Genomic DNA, 13,610 nt, shown 5'->3' with positions numbered 1-13,610 from the left:
GGAGATAGTGTGGAACGCAGATCTGGAGTGAAGACGGTTTTGCTATTTCTGCAGCTCGTCAGCTGGAGCATACTTGCCAACTTTTCAAAATTCTCATGGAGGAGAAAAGTGCATGAGCGACATTTTCAGTTGGACAAGGGTATGATGCGTGGTTGAAACAATAAAAACAGTGGATCCCAATTAATCACAAACCATTTGAAATTTATACAATTAGAGTTTTTGAATTGTTGATATTGTTCTATCAATTACTATAGGTTATGGGATTCATGTATCAGGCATGAGATAGCTCAGAGTGAAAAATCTGAAATAATACTCTTGTCTTGAATTTTAATATAATAACAATGAAAGGGAAGTCTTGCATCAGATTTTTAGCTGAAAAATCTCATGCCTGAATATTGTATACATACAGAGACCCACAGAAAATAACACAAGTGATGCTTTAGAAGAATGTTTATAATTTCTTAAAATAGTCACAGTGAATGAAAGTATTATTGGATTGCATCAAATGTGTTTTCCTTCTGTAAGCTCATGTAAAAATACAGAGAACTATATTATATATAAATTAAATTTTAATAAGATTTGACCAAAATAGTAACAACTCAATTAAATAAATACTGCACTGTCTTAGTACTACTAAAATGCATTTCTCTCACTAAACACTTTCCAGCAGAATTTTTAAAAAGCACTAGAAATACTATCAAAATCCTATCGGAATGCATCAAAGGAATTTGCTCATTTGCAAACTTTGAAAGTTTCCAAACAAAATGTAAAAATGGCACTATAAATAGTACCATTCTATCAAAATATACTCCACAAAGAAATTCACTCGAAAGCAAAATTTTAGTGCGACCAAAATACAGTAGCTGTGGTAGCATCATAGTTGTATGTGTAATACAACTATGATGCTATCACAGCTATGATGTGACATGCGCAGATACACACACAGCATGTGCGGATCTGCGCATGTCACACACAGCATGTGTCGTTTACGTAAAAATAAATAGCCGTGAATCGCGCATGGATTGAAAAATCAAATCAAGTTTATTTGTATAGTGCTTTTAACAATAAACATTGTCGCAAAGCAGCTTTACAGAATTTGAACGACTTAAAACATGAGCTAATTTTATCCCTAATCTATCCCCAATGAGCAAGCCTGTGGCGATGGTGGCAAGGAAAAACTCCCTCAGACGACATGAGGAAGAAACCTCGAGAGGAACCAGACTCAAAAGGGAACCCATCCTCATTTGGGCAACAACAGACAGCCTGACTATAATATTAACAGTTTTAACAGGTATAACCCTCAACTGTCCTCATGGGGCCGTCCTTCACAGGAGCGGTGCGATAAAACTCCAACCAGACACAGGGCACCAGGATGGATCAAGCAGGTCCGAGGGGCAGAAGAGGCCAGCATCTCAATCCCAGGACCAACATGTAACTCAGAGGGATAGATTGGGGGGGGGGGGGGGGGGGGGGGGAGAGAGAGAGAAAGAAAACAGGTTGTTAGGTATTCCCTAAAAATGACAAGTATTAAATCTGTGTGGTAGGCTCGCAGAGACAAGAGTCTTTACATCAGGCATAACACACAACAATGGCATGTTAATATGGTAAAAAATATGGTAAAAAATATCATATCAAATATCAAAAAGTTGCTTGGACATTTAAAAACAATTCACTGGAATTTTTTAAGACTTTATAATAATTCCGTACAGAATAACACTGTTTGCCCCAGCATCGTATTTACGTAACTTTTCCGTACAAAATACGGCCAATCCGTACTCTGGCAGTTGCGGTTTATTTAGTTTTTTCGAGGAAAATACTTTAGGCATTGGGGGAGGAAAAAGCCAACTCAATTCCTCGGAAGATGAAGAAGAACAGCCGAAGAGAAAAAAGGTACCTTACATTTTTCCTAACTATAGACATTTTTTTTTGCCCAGACTAATTCACTGGCCTAATGTTTTAAATAAATTCTCTCATCTATTAATTATCCATGTCTAAGGCCACGCTTCATCATGCCACTTGGAAAAATTACTCCACAAAAGGCAGCAGAGATTTAGTGTAAGTTCTTTCATTTATCATCAAATTGATTGAAATGATCTGGACCTTGGTTTATTTAAACCAAGGCTACAAGTTGCATAACTATGTAGGCCTATTCTCTAAAAGACTGACAATTAAAAAAAATCATGCAATTACATAATGTCTTTCCTTTTCAATCTATTTCAGGGTGAAGAACCAAGGAGAGAACAAGTTGCTGTAAGTAGCCTAATTCATCAAACATGACATGAAAAGAAAGAAAGAAATCAGTGGGTCCTTGAATAGTAACAAATGGTATTACTTGAATAGGATGTCACAATGTTATTACATGGTTCCCCAGAGGGGGGGTTTGGCCAGGTATTGCAATGACCCCTATTGTTATGTGACACTTTGGGCCATGTTGCCATCTGTGATTGCGCCTGTTCTTTATTATTTTTAAGGGAAAGGACTGTTCAAAATGTAAACACCTTGAACAGCGTGTCAGAGAACTGGAGGAAGATCGGCAGCGGTTAAGTCTGCAGCTGGATACATTTAATGGTAAGTTTGGACTTGATACATTTACTGGCCAGATTTTGAAGCTTTTACTCTCTCTTTCTTCAAATAGTGTAGTAACTTAGTTTAGACACATCCGAAATCTAAAGCGGACTAAAATATTTGAAAATGTAGATGGTAATAGTGATTTCTGTGATACAATTCTGTGATTTCTTAGATCTGAGAAATATGCTGGCTGAGGTCTTGGTCAGCCATCACCAGGCCCCAACCAGCCATCACCAGGCCCCAACCAGCCATCATCAGCTCCCAACCAGCCATCACCAGCCAACCAGTCAACCAAGAACAGGCAAATGATGATGTAAGTGAATTTTGTAAGAGCATCCATTTACAGTGGTGCTTGAAAGTTTGTGAACCCTTTAGAATTTTCTATATTTCGGCATAAATATGACCTAAAACATCATCAGATTTTCACACAAGTCCTAAAAGTCGATAAAGAGAACCCAGTTAAACAAATGAGACAAAAATATTATACTTGGTCATTTATTTATTAAGGAAAATGATCCAATATTACATATCTGTGAGTGGGAAAAGTATGTGAACCTTTGCTTTCAGTATCTGGTGTGACACCCTTGTGCAGCAATAACTGCAACTAAACGTTTCCGGTAACTGTTGATCAGTCCTGCACACCAGCTTGGAGGAATTTTAGCCCATTCCTCTGTACAGAACAGCTTCAACTCTGGGATGTTGGTGGGTTTTCTCACATGAACTGCTCGCTTCAGGTCCTTCCACAATATTTTGATTGGATTAAGGTCAGAACTTTGACTTGGCCATTCCAAAACATTAACTTTATTCTTCTTTAACCATTCTTTGGTAGAATGACTTGTGTGCTTAGGGTCGTTGTCTTGCTGCATGACCCACCTTCTCTTGAGATTCAGTTCATGGACAGATGTTGTGACATTTTCATTTAGAATTCGCTGGTATAATTCAGAATTCATTGTTCCATCAATGATGGCAAGCCGTCCTGGCCCAGATGCAGCAAAACAGGCCCAAACCATGATACTACCACCACCATGTTTCACAGATGGGATAAGGTTCTTATGCTGGAATGCAGTGTCTTCCTTTCTCCAAACATAACACTTCTCATTTAAACCAAAAAGTTCTATTTTGGTCTCATCCGTCCACAAAACATTTTTCCAATAGCCTTCTGGCTTGTCCACGTGATCTTTAGCAAACTGCAGATGAGCAGCAATGTTCTTTTGAGGAGCAGTGGCTTTCTCCTTGCAACCCTGCCATGCAAACCATTGTTGTTCAGCGTTCTCCTGATGGTGGACTCATGAACATTAACATTAGCCAATGTGAGAGAGGCCTTCAGTTGCTTAGAAGTTACCCTGGGGTCCTTTGTGACCGCGTCGACTATTACACGCCTTGCTCTTGGAATGATCTTTGTTGGTCGACCACTCCTGGGGAGGATAACAATGGTCTTGAATTTCCTCCATTTGTACACAATCTGTCTGATTGTGGATTGGTGGAGTCCAAACTCTTTAGAGATGGTTTTGTAACCTTTTCCAGCCTGATGAGCATCAACAACGCTTTTTCTGAGGTCCTCAGAAATCTCCTTTGTTCATGCCATGATACACTTCCACAAACATGTGTTGTGAAGATCAGACTTTGATAGATCCCTATTCTTTAAATAAAACAGGGTGCCCACTCACACCTGATTGTCATCCCATTGATTGAAAACACCTGACTCGAATTTCACCTTCAAATTAACTGCTAATCCTAGAGGTTCACATACTTTTGCCGCTCACAGATATGTAATATTGGATCATTTTCCTCAATAAATAAATGACCAAGTATAATATTTTTGTCTCATTTGTTTAACTGGGTTCTCTTTATCTACTTTTAGGACTTGTGTGAAAATGTGATGATGTTTTAGGTCATATTTATGCAGAAATATAGAAAATTCTAAAGGGTTCACAAACTTTCAAGCACCACTATACCTCCCAAGCAATAGCCTTGAGCCAGCCATCCCTCAAATCAAATAGTCTGCTGTCAAGTCAAACAAGCCTGTTGTTAAAATGTCCAAATGTTATCAGTTAATTTATAGTAGATCATGAAGATAAGTTCAGAATTGTCAGCCAATGTTAACTGATGGGGGTGAGGAGGCTTCATATAGCCTATATAACAAGTTTGTGATTTTTCTTCTGAATTTCAAGGTTGTCATTGGAGGAACCCTCAGGGTCAAAAAAATTAAATTGCAAAGATGCAACCAACAACTCCCGACCAAGCTGGTGTGCGACCTGCTATGAGTTGTATTTTCAAAAAGAGAGATGGCCACCTCGTCCCTGACTGGACAAAAGGGCAGTGCCAAAGACGAAATAAAACCACCACTGGAGGCCACCGCGGTCAAAGCTATTTTTGGTAAGTTTAGCCATTCTGTGTGTCTAATCTGCTGCACGTATTAAGATATACAGTATATGCCATTTTTGCAAATTAACACCACTACTACTGCCATTATGTTTATGTCGTACCGCACCATTATCACAAAAGAAACTGACCTTTAGAATGTTGCCATGTCTTTTACTGTTTAATCACATATGGGATTATGTTTTTCACATTACTTTGCAGAATACACTCTGCAGAAATTTCCCAATGTGGAACTATCCATCCTGAGGGGAGCCGTCAGGAATAAGTTAAACAATGTCAGCAAGCTGTTCAAGAAAACACAGTAAGTGTACTCAACAGTGAACACACACACACACAGGCATCAGGAAGGTCACCACAGTCTTAATCCATAGTCAGCCTATGTAGCTCATTGTATAATTAAAGGAGAATTCTGGCAAATTTTTAAAAGTAAACAATCCATGCCCCATGAGAATGGCCAGGATAGGGCTTAACAAAAAAAAAAAAAATGCTGCAATACAACTGCATGTTGAAATTGGCTGGAATTCTCCTTTTAGGCTAGCATTTCTTTTGACCCACTGACACTGCTGTAAAATAGAAATCCATATACATTAGTAGCCTATGGCAAACATTGTGTTATATCTTTTGCTAGCTAAATAAATAAATACATACATACATACATACATACATACATACATACATACATACATACATACATAAATCATTAATCTGTATTATATCTCTTTCTCTGTTCCTCTCTCACACACCTAGGGCTGAAGCTGGATCCGATGGACCCTGATCCCTCAGACATTGATTTATTAGTGGAAAATAAAAACTTTAATTATATACAGATTGATTCTTCTGTTTTTATTTTAGGCAGATGGAAGCATGAAGTCATTTAAGTGGGTTTTTTATGTTTGTGGATACAATTAGGCTATTTATTATTGTTTGCTGTGTGAATTATTGTAGCCTACTTTTGAAACTTGAATAAGAAAACCATGGTTTAAAAAGCATGGTTTGGTTGAAAAAAAAAACATGGTTTATGGCAAAGATTATACCATAGTGAAACCATGGTTAAATCATGGTTAAACCATAATCATGAACCATGGTTTTCATGGTTACCATGAAAACCATGAATAACTATAAACCATGGTAAAACCATGGTTAGTTTTCATAGTAAAACCATGGTTAATTTTCGTAAGGGACTCACTAGTAATCTTTCACTTAAAACCTCAAAACTCTATCAAAATCAATCCCTTTCCAGATAATTCACTTGTAAACTTTCACTTAAAACTTTCAAACATAAATTCAAAATAGCACTAAGACACGACCACACTATTCAAATACACTCACCAAACAAATTCTCTGTCATGCAAAATTTCACTAAACACTTTAGAAGTTGTACAGTTTGTTTCTGAAATGGTACGGAAGACTAGTTTAATTTCACACTCAAATGTCCATTATATTCTGATTTAAGGTATCTTTACCTTAAAATGTGTAACTGTCTGGTCAAACATTTGCTTATCTATGGAAATTAATTCTCCCATGCAACCTGGTATTTGCATTCATATTTTTGCCACTTGGTATTGGGTTTAGTGGCCATGATGAATGACTGCTTGTAAGAAATGTCGGACAGCCTGGGTGAATCCTACATTACGGAAGTGACTGTCGTTCTGTTCGTTGATTGGTTAAAAGTCAGTTGACGTCAGCAGTGTTTCTCATACGATTCTGATTGGACATAATTGGGAGTATTTTTAACTTGGCGGTAGGGATTTCCCAAAACCGGGAGATTATCCAGTTTTTAACAAATAAGATCGGGAGGCAGGAGACAGAGGCTAAAATCGGGAGCCTCCTGCCGAAATCGGGAGGGTTGGCAAGTATACTGGAGATCCTCGGCGTCTCGTCAGGCGCCCGATGATCTAGAAAGAGACCTGCTTATAATTTTGTCGACGTTGAAGAAAAGGGGCAGAGGGAGCCGGTTGCCTCTTTTCCTTTTTGAAATACTGCGTAGGCTGCAGTAACTATAACCGGTTCAGTTATTATTACAACTCCGCGAAGGTGAAGCACATTGAACTTTGGCTAAAGTCCGGTATCAATAGCTGGTTCTTTGTTCTCTGTCCTTCTGTAGCGCCAAATGCATCAGCGTCTCTTTCACGCGTGGAATCCACCGGAGAGGGGATCCACGGGCAGAGAGGACGGACTTCGTTTCCCTCGCTGATTTAAAGCAGTCGTGACATCACTGTACCTGGTATCCGGTATCCTCTGTATCCAATACCGTTACAGAGAGTCAGAGGAAGGGGAGGAGATAAAGCATGGCGTTGAGTACAGAGATGGGTGTGTTTCAAACTGGTTGTGAAAGGGTTACCATGGTTACGGGCATGGCCACTGTCCCTACAACAGAAAGCTCAAGACCATCGACATCAAGGCCTTAAAAGAAGATATCCGTCAGTTGACACTATGTTCAAATACTACCTGTACTGACATTAATGATCTCACGGATTTGTACAACAATGATTTACAAGAGCTTATTAACATCCACGCGCCAGAAATGGTCAGATCAGTAACTTTACGTCCAAATGCACCATGGTAGAACGACTCTTTGAGATCTCTTAAACAACTAAAACGTGAATGGAAATATCTTTCTTCAGGTCTTGAGGTACATCGCTTAAAGGTCCCCTTGCATCATTTTTTCATTAATTGTGCGGTGGTCTCTAGTATGAATGAATGCCCTGTGAGCTGGTTTTGGTGAAAAAAATGCTGGGGTTCTCCTGTTTCAGGCTGTTCTAGTTTGGTGGAGGAGTGGGTGGCAGGAGAACGACAGGATTTCAGCTCTTACTCATTAACATTCATGACATGTAAACATGTTACCTCTGATTGGCTAACAGCACTGTGATGCTACCTCCAGTGGGTCAGAACAAGCGGATGTTGGTGTCTTTGTAAAAACTGTTTCGATTGGCTATTATGGTCTCAACATCGATATTTTGACCAATAACAATGTAGATGTGGCAGCGGGGGCGTGGCCGAGCGTCGGTCTGTGAATGGAGGGCGGAGTCAGGGAAGGTAAGTGGCAGAATCACTGCACCTGAAGGGAATTAACGTGTGTTTGTGTGTCTTCCCCAGTGACCACGCCCTATAAGAGGAGAGGGAGAGCAGAGGAAGGGAGCTCTCTCCCCAACCAGAACACTTGTGTGTGTGTGTGTGTGTGACTGGGAGGGATTCATTCATTCATTTAATTGAATACTCCCTGCGGCAGCAGCTCTCATCAAGGCACGAGGCATGGAGCGGAGCTCGCCTCTGGGGGTGTGGGGGGAATAATGTCCCCTGACTGGGAGCTGATGGGCCCTGGCAGTGCTGGTTCGGTCGGGAGAGGGCAGGGGTTGCTGGCTGCCAAGTCTGGGGAGGCTGGGACCTAGGGTTAGGGTTAGGTGAATTACATCCCGAGGCGTGGAGCTAGCTCACCCAGGGAGCACTCTTTTGTTCGGGAGAGGGCAGAGGCCACTGGCTGCCAAGTCTGGGGAGGCTGGGACCTCCCCTGCCCGAGTTACAAGCATGCAAAGTCGGGCTGGAGCCGCCGTTAGAAACGAAACTGATGCGGAGCACCGCGCCGCACCTCAGGGCGAATGACGTCTCTCTCCTCACGTTTTCTAATTTTCGAAGTGACATCACTTCATATGGCTTTTTCTGATCCGCTCGTTTTTCCGACTATTTTCTTTCATAAGCTAATATAGGGTAGAGGTCTGCGCGGGTCGGATTTTTCAGTCCCGCTCCCACCCGTGCCCGCATTGTGCAGTCCTGCTCCCGCTGCGCCCGCAAAGAATTATGATTTTCAGTCCCGCTCCCGCCCGCGCCCACAAAAAAATTATGATTTTCAGTCCCGCTCCCGCCCGCGCCTGCCATATTTTGTCCTGCTCCCGCCTGCAAATCCCTATTTTGTCCCGCTCCCACCCGCAAATCCCGCATGATTCAGATGTTCGCGTTATTTCTCAGGAAAGTTCTTGTCTTGACACAGCGTGATGGTGCCCCGCCCCCTGCTTTGAGTGGATTTGAGCATAAATATCTACAGCTCACATTTGTTATATTTACCTTGTTTCTGAATTCAGTATGTAGTGTCTCTAATAATAATTAGTGCTGTCAAGCGATTAAAATATTTAATTGCAAATCGCACATTTTTATCACATGAGAAACCATTGTAATTTTCTGATCGGCATAAAAAAGTGAATGGGCTTGTTTTGTACCAATGGTGTTTTTTTTTATTTTATTGCAAAGCAGAGCTAGTAAGTGAAGTGAATTGATTTACTGCTTGAGTTAGTCTACAACTCTAATCAGAGAGGCAGGTTACACAGTGACGGTAGGCTTGACTCAATGCTATCCCAGAAATCCTTCCTGTAATATGCAAATTTGGCCACCTCTGATTGGACATCCAAATTTGCATATTACAGGAAGGATTTCTGGGATAGCATTGAGTCAAGCCTACCGTCACTGTGTAACCTGTCTTGCTGATTAGAGTTGTAGACTAACTCAAGCAGTAAATCAATTCACTTCTCTTACTAGCTCTGCTTTGTAATAAAAATAAAAAAAAAAACCTCTGACACTTGTAGCATCGAAGTGGGGGTGGAATGTATAGTTTGACTTCATAACACACATACCCTATATAGACCTTTTCTGGCAATTTCTCTTCATCGAATGTTATCATGATGGAAAGGCTGTCCATTTGATTAGTCTTTCAACATTTGGCCTCGCTTGTTTTAGCATTTCTAATGTTTTCTTTTCATGCTTCTTTACATTTAACAGGATTCCTTTAATGACTCTCCTGACTTGTTTCTCACCACTTGCCATTGTACATTCTTTCCATTGATTTTATTTATTCCCATTGTTTTCTCATGTTCTTTCTTTTTGCAAAAAACTAACAATTTTCCACTTCTCAGTATTTTTGCACTTTGTACCTCTCCAATTTCCTTATTCAGGCATTTTGTAATCTGAATTGGATTCCAGTCTTTCAAAGATGTCCCTTCTTGTATGTTTTATAAACACCTTATATTTTTCCCTTCCCTTCCCTTCCCTTCCCTTCCCTTCCTTCCTACGAAATTAAATCTAAAGTCATCAGAACCAGACTTATCCTTTTCTTTCTTTATCTTTCACACCAAATCCCACTCTTCATAGCTCCTGCCATACTTCAATTCTCCTGTCTTACATCCTGAGCTGTCACTTCCTTTTCCCATCACAGCCCAGCTGTTGCCAGCCGCTCGAAGCTCAGACTCTGGAGACATGCGTCGATGCCTTCTTCATCCAGTGTCCACATCAGCTAGTGCCTGAACCTCTGCAGCTCCTTCCTGCACCTCCCTGAACCTTCGCAGCTCCTGCCTGCACCTCCCTGAACATCCCTAGCTCCTGCCTGAACCAACCTGAACCTCTGCAGCTCTTGCTTGAACCAACCTGAACCTCTGCAGCTCCTGCCTGAACTTCCCTGAACCTCCGCAGCTCCTGCCTGAACCTCTGCAGGTCCTGCCTGAAACTCCACAGCTCCTGCCTGAACCTCCCTGAACTTCCACAGCTCCTCCCTGAACCTCCACAGCTCCTGCATGAACCTCCCTGAACCTCCGCAGTTCCTGCCTGAACCAACCTGTACCTCCACAGCTCTTGCTTGAACCAACCTGAACCTCTGCAGCTCCTGCCTGAACTTCCCTGAACCTCTGCAGCTCCTGCCTGAACTTCCCTGAACCTCCGCAGCTCCTGCCTGAAACTCTGCAGCTCCTCACTGAACCTCCACAGCTCCTGCATGAACCTCCCTGAACCTCCGCAGCTCCTGCCTGAACCAACCTGAACCTCCGCAGCTCTTGCCTGAACCTCCCTGAACTCCTCGAGATACAACTGCATATAAATAGGCTAACACATAGTTCCTTAATTGAGCTCAGGTGCGCCTTATTCACGGTACAGGTGCTGGAGTCCACTCGGCGCTTACACAATGCCTTCAGGTGCACGCACCATGCAGTATTGACAATAATGTAAATATGTTTCTCTTCTCTTGTGAAGCCCAACACAGATTATTTTTATGTGCACATTTCTCCAGCACACTCCGATGACAAAATTAATATCATTAGTTAAAAAAACTTCATAAAAATGTCCACGGGCGGCACGGTGGTGTAGTGGTTAGCACTGTCGCCTTACAGCAAGAAGGTCCGGGTTCGAGCCCCGTGGCCGGTGAGGGCCTTTCTGTGCAGAGTTTGCATGTTCTCTCCGTGTCCGCGTGGGTTTCCTCCGGGTGCTCCGGTTTCCCCCACAGTCCAAAGACATGCAGGTTAGGTTAACTGGTGACTCTAAATTGACCGTAGGTGTGAATGTGAGTGTGAATGGTTGTCTGTGTCTATGTGTCAGCCCTGTGATGACCTGGCGACTTGTCCAGGGTGTACCCTGCCTTTCGCCCATAGTCAGCTGGGATAGGCTCCAGCTCGCCTGCGACCCTGTAGAACAGGATAAAGTGGCTAGAGATGATGAGATGAGAACATGCAACCATCAGGAACAACACACAGCATGAACGTGTTTTCTATCTGCCTCCAAAACATCCAGTCGGCTGCCATAAAGTGTCCCTGTTGCAACACTACCTTAACACGAGTTCCGCCCTATATAAACCATATATGACATCTCCCCCTTTTTGTGTCATTTTCAATAACAGTGGTGATACATACATCTTCCAATGCACGAACTTGGACTCATCATCAGTGTTGCATCCTGGCTTCATCGGGTGTTTCAGGTCTTACAACAGACACCCTCAGCCAGGTGATACAACCGCCCCGGTCTGTGTCCAAGTGGCATACTACGACCCCCACTTGTCGCCCCTCTTCAGCCAGAGCCATCTGGATGCCTTTTCTGCCGCCTCCAGATTATTGTTAATGGCCCTTCTCCTGTTTTGACCCATGATCCCCAAGATTCCATGGGCCTTGCTGAGGGAATAACCTGCAAACGCCCAACAGCCCACCTCCACTGCCATGCACCTGGTCCTCCACCTGTTCCTGTGGCAGTCCTACACAAGCTCCTGATATTTTGCCCTCTTCCTCTCCTGTGCCTCCTCCATCCTCTCTTCCCAGGGCACGGTCAGCTCCAAGAGGATCAGCTGTGTCATGGCATTTGACACCAAGATGATGTCTGGCCTCAGCGCGGTCTGGGTGATATGAGCAGGAATCTTCAGCTGCCTTTCTATGTCGACTGACATCACCCAGTCTTGTGCTGTGGAAAGCAGACCTTCTGGGCAGTTCTTGGGTCTGTTCTTGAGCTGCTCTCCTGCCTTCACAAACTGGATAGTTCTGGCTGTGGTGTTGGTACACCTGCCATCACTGATCCCCTTGCTGATTGCCTTGGCAATGGATCTGAGGACCTGGTCATGTCTCCAGTGACCTTCTCCCAGTGCCTTGGCGCAGTTCCTTAGGATGTGCTCAAGGGTCCCAGTTTTAGAGCAAAGTGGACAAGCTGGTGTTTCAACCTTGCCCCATTTGAACAGGTTGGAAGGGCTGGGGAGGACATCGTAAAACCCCTGGATCAGAAACTTGATCCTCTGGGTGTTCCACTTCCAGATGTCCTGCTTGGTGACATTCCGCTCCATTGCCTGTTCCCACCTCATCCAGGCACCTGAGATCGAGATGCTGACCTCTTCTGCTCCTCTGACCTGCCTGATCCATCCTGATGCCCTACCTTTGATCGGAGTCTCATCACATCGCTCCTGTGGAGGATGGCCCCATATGGGCAGTTGAAAGTCACACTTGGAAGGCGCTCTGGACACTTGCAGTAATGCTTTTATGGCTGAGGACTACAGTTGACTTGCTAACTTTAGGACTACAGTTGTCATGAACAGTTTTGCACTCAAGTTTCCATCAGTGAAGAGTTTATAACATCAACGAAACTGACTTCATGTCAATGTTATAGTCATGTTGTCTGTTATCACCCACATGAGGATGGGTTCCCTTTTGACTCTGGTTCCTCTTGAGATTTCTTCCTCATGTCGTCTGAGGGAGTTTTTCCTTGCCACCATCACCACTGGCTTCCTCATTGGGGATCAATTAGGGATAAAATTAGCTCATGTTTTAGGTCATTAAAATTCTGTAAAACTTTGCGACAATGTTTATTATTAAAAGCGCGATACAAATAAACTTGACTTTATCTACTTTTAGGACTTGTGTGAAAATCTGATGATGTTGGAGGTCATAGTTATGCAGAAATAGAGAAAATTCTAAAGGGTTCACGAACTTTCAAGCGCCATTGTATTATGGTCGGTCTGAGTTAAATAAAACGTCTTCAGCTTTCTGGCATTTTTCACTGAATATCTGTCAGGATTGCCATGAGAGAGATAGTATAAAAGAAAAATACCAACATGTCTGAATGCTTATTCTGATTTTAATAATAAATGCTTTCATATAATGTAAATATGTTTCTATTCTCTTGTGAAGCCCAACACTGAGATTATTATTTTCATGTACACATTTCTCCAGCACACTCTGATGACAAAATTAATATCATGACTAAAAAAAAAAATACTTCCTAAAATGTACACAGTGCAGATTTTATTACAGAGATGGAGACAGAATTAAACCCTGGAGTTCACTGAGTGATTTTCCTCCATCTAGTGGTTAAAAAGTGTAACTGCATCATGAGAAAAAAGTCAAACAGTGGGCGTGTCTCATGTGGCGTCACTCAGG

At 42.5% G+C, this 13,610-nt stretch overlaps 1 long non-coding RNA gene across 1 annotated transcript; it reads left to right on the top strand.

The window, feature by feature from the left end:
- Positions 1-2,832: 2,832 nt before the first annotated feature.
- LOC132889617 (uncharacterized) lies at positions 2,833-5,750 on the top strand. Its single transcript, XR_009655077.1, has 4 exons — positions 2,833-2,881; positions 4,740-4,944; positions 5,152-5,251; positions 5,698-5,750. It is a non-coding gene; the product is annotated as an uncharacterized LOC132889617 (long non-coding RNA).
- The last annotated feature ends 7,860 nt before the right edge of the window (positions 5,751-13,610 follow it).

Source organism: Neoarius graeffei, chromosome 1 (assembly GCF_027579695.1).
Source record: "Neoarius graeffei isolate fNeoGra1 chromosome 1, fNeoGra1.pri, whole genome shotgun sequence".
In the NCBI taxonomy this organism is placed as follows: domain Eukaryota; kingdom Metazoa; phylum Chordata; class Actinopteri; order Siluriformes; family Ariidae; genus Neoarius; species Neoarius graeffei.
This window is presented reverse-complemented; position numbering and strand designations above follow the sequence as displayed.